At 36.8% G+C, this 3,777-nt stretch overlaps 1 pseudogene; it reads left to right on the top strand.

Moving 5' to 3' along the window:
- Positions 1–810: 810 nt before the first annotated feature.
- LOC121937705 lies at positions 811–2,515 on the top strand (annotated as a pseudogene).
- The last annotated feature ends 1,262 nt before the right edge of the window (positions 2,516–3,777 follow it).

The following is a 3,777-nucleotide window of genomic DNA, read 5'->3' as shown; positions in this document are numbered from 1 at the left end:
GTTATAAAAACTGCAAATTTATTATCTAAGCACACTACTTTTGCCATAAAAGGTAAAGGTGTTCTTTGGATATCACGTTCACAATAATGAGACGGACAAGGTCACTGTGACCTTCACCTTTGATCTTTGACCACAACAATCTAATCAGTTCATTCTTGGGTCTAAGTGAATGTATGTGCCAAATCTGAATTATTTCCCTCAAGGTGCTCATGAGATAACGTGTTCACAAGAATGAGACAGATGCAAGATCATAGTAACTTTGACCTTTGACCTATGACCACCATAAATCAAATCAGTTCATCCTTAAGTCCAAGTGAACCTGTATGAAAAAACCCTCAACATTTTCTTGATATCATGTTCACAAGAATGACACAGGCGAGGTCACAGTCACCTTGACCTTTGACCTATGACTAATGAAGTCTATGTTTGTGCTAAAAAATTGAAATGTTGAAAGGCAATAATGTGCCAGAGTAATTTCTAACATGACTAATTTTACAAACAAACAAACTGATATAACTATTAAAAAGTTTGCTCTCATAGGATTTTTTATTTTCGTATCTTTTGGCACTTTGTGTATCATTATAGTATAATCAGACTAGAGGTAAAAACAACACAAGCCATCACAACCTTGTCACGGCTTGTATGTTATTATATTAGGTAAACTCTAGAGGCAAGTTAGCTATGTCATTGTGAGCATGCTTGAAAGTATTTTGTTTTATTGGAAGTCAGGAGCAAAGGTGAAAGTAGCTGCTCATCAGTAGATGCTGTGACCCCTTTACCCCTTGGTCTTTGATATTTGTCTCTCTGAAGAGCTACATATATTTGCCAAGCTCACTAACAATGCAGCCCAGCTACTGCTGAGGTGACGTGTGATGACAAATCAGTGAGCTCAGTGCATCTGATTGGAGATGGGGCTTCAAAAGCCAGATGGATCAATGTAACTGGACCAGGGCCCTCTGGAGACGGATCTGTGATCCTCAGACTGACAGCTCGGATTTTCCAGAGCCAAACCACCAACACATTCGGCTGCACAGTACAAACAGGAGATCACAACATCACTTTCTATTGAGGTGAGTTCTTTTTTTGAGATAGGGCAACTGATAGGGTTTGAAAATAAAATGAAATTCTAAGGTAAAGCTTTAGTTAGTACTATTCCATAATACTTCCTTATATACCCAAGGACTGGCCAGCTCCAATTTATGTCCAATGCTAACTTTCAGTTTCTGTGTGCTATAGATGGTTGAAATAGCACTCGTTCATTTTATAGTCACATTTTTTATATGCCCAGTTTAAAACAAAGTGGACAGAATGGACTACTTTGGTGGTCAGAATGGGTTTTCAGGATCTTGTTTCATTACAGGTGGCAACACTCTCGACGGCAAACACCTTCTTCACCAGTCGAATGTCCATTGGAAAATTCTGACAGTAATCTTGGGAATCTGCTGCATTGTGATTACAATCACTGTTCTGTCCTGTGCAACAATATTTCTGCTCACATGTGGTAAGACTTATTATTTCTGTCATCAGACTTTAGCAGAATCACTAGAGCTAAAGCAGCAAAGCATTTGGTGCCTCAATGAGTGATTTGTTAACATGAAAATCTGATTGTGCAGTTTGTGATTTGTGATTAACCTTCCACCAGGTTGACAGGGTTTTGGCAGTTACTGTGTTTTTAAAGCGGTTGTACAGTATTTATTAATAGTTTTACGAAGAAGGAAGCATCTTGGATTGCATTTATTGAGATTTGGTTTGTTCTGTATCCAGTCAAGAGTAATGATGTTGTTTTTTTTTTTTTTTTTTGGGCCTGTGTGGTAATATATTATTGGTGGCTGACTAGGAAATACAGTGGGAAGTTAGGGGCTTCATGCAACTTTTATTGTGTGTGTGTGTGTGTGTGTTTTTTTTTCCCAAAACATTTTTGAGATGTAGTATTTCAACTATGGTAAAACTGCAGTAAGATGTTTGGTTTGTTCAAGTTTATTAAATAGTTAGCAATAGTTAACAAGTTAGAATAGGCATTAATACTTTTTTAACAGGAAAAATATTATATCATCGGCGTAAAGAATGATTTGTGTGTTATGTAGTTTGTTGTGATGCCAGTTATGGTGTTATTTTGACATATTGTCACAACTAATTCTTCAACAAATGAGGCAAACAGTGATGGTGATGGAGGACATCTGTGCCTGAGTGTGAAGCTTTGTGAAGTTAGTCAGTTTGTAGTGACGGTTGCCATGGCTCTCAGTGTATGAGATGACACGGCCAATGTGTTCTTAATTTAAGTCCAGTTCTCTTTGTAGTGAAGATAAAGAAGTCCTCTCCACCTTCAAGAGTTGATCCAGAGCTGATGGAGAAGTTTTCCACAGTCATGCAGAGTGTTACTTCTCCAGATCTGCAGACCATTGTTGTGTCATTCACCCGGAGTACAGAGAGAAACAGAGAGTTCCAGGACCAGTGGGAGGTGAGCATTAGGTTAAGGGATCAACATTACTATGATACAGAGTACTTTGCTCATCAGGTCAATAATTAGCTTAGAGTTAAGCAGGAATTTGAAATTGGAGAAACAGAAAAATGTAAAATATCAAAAATAAGCATCAGGTTTTTACTGTCAGCCTCTTTCATTTTGCACTAATTCCAACAGAGTAAAATGACTGAATTTTCACCCTATTTGATTTTACCCAAATGGGCCTTTTTTTTAAAAACAAAAAAAAAAAAATCTGGTTTCATCTTGGCAATTTTCAACAGCAGGGGTTGCTTCATAACACAGATTTAGGAAAAGTCACAGACTGGGGGACTTGAATCTTTATTGGAACAAAGTTACACCCAATTGAAAGCAACTGCAGGTAATTTAAACATATTGGCAGTTTTAGTTATATGGCCATGTGGCACAAGTGTGGATGAGGAATGAGGAATTTCTGTAAAAATACAGTGTATGAATGGGCTTCGTGCAAAAAAATGATGTATGAACAAATTGTGTTTGTTTTCATATTTTTGCTATAATTTTTGGGGTTTTTTTTTTCGAAGATTATTTTTTTGGCAAGAGAGAGAGAGGGGATGACATGCAGCAAAGGGCCATAAGCTGGACTCTAACCTGCGGCTGCTGTGGCAAGGACAATGCCATTATTCACGGGGTGCCTGCTTTATCCACTAAGCCACCGGACGCCCCTTTCTGCTGTAATTTTAATGCAAAAAAAAAACATTTCATGGTTGCAGCCTCTCATAAATATTGTATGTAGGAGGAGGCTTTTCTTTTTAATTACTTTCATATGTATGTTGTCAAAAATACTGTTTTATGTGTAGCATATTTTGTGCAATAAAAACAAATGTAAAACAAACTCTTACTGTCCCCTCTTTAATTTAGTATGAGTTGTAATGGAGTTTACATGAATTCATTTTCACATTGACACTGAATTACATCTCATTCTGGGTGTTTAATACTTTATGTTTCAGTATTTCAGATATTTTAGATGATTTTTCTCTTCTTAAAGACATTAATCAAAATGGCATATTGACCTCTGTGTTTGTAAGTCTGTTTATTATTTAAAAAAAAAACTCAAAGTCAGTCCATGAGTTGCTCTTATTACAACAACCACGAGAGGGAGACAGAACACACAGCATCAGTGTGCATTACAGTCAGATACGTCACTGACTCAACTTCAACTTGTGTTTGTTGGCACAGCTGCCAGATAGTGTGTCTGAAATATCTGTTTGTTTTATAATCTCAGGGATTTAATATTGTTTGTTTTTATTGTATTGATGCTGTTTTTAGTATATTAATGT

Source organism: Plectropomus leopardus, unplaced genomic scaffold (genome assembly GCF_008729295.1).
Source record: "Plectropomus leopardus isolate mb unplaced genomic scaffold, YSFRI_Pleo_2.0 unplaced_scaffold27182, whole genome shotgun sequence".
Classification (NCBI taxonomy): Eukaryota; Metazoa; Chordata; class Actinopteri; order Perciformes; family Serranidae; genus Plectropomus; species Plectropomus leopardus.
The sequence above is the reverse complement of the archived record's forward strand: the minus strand, read 5'-3'. Positions and strand labels throughout refer to the sequence as shown.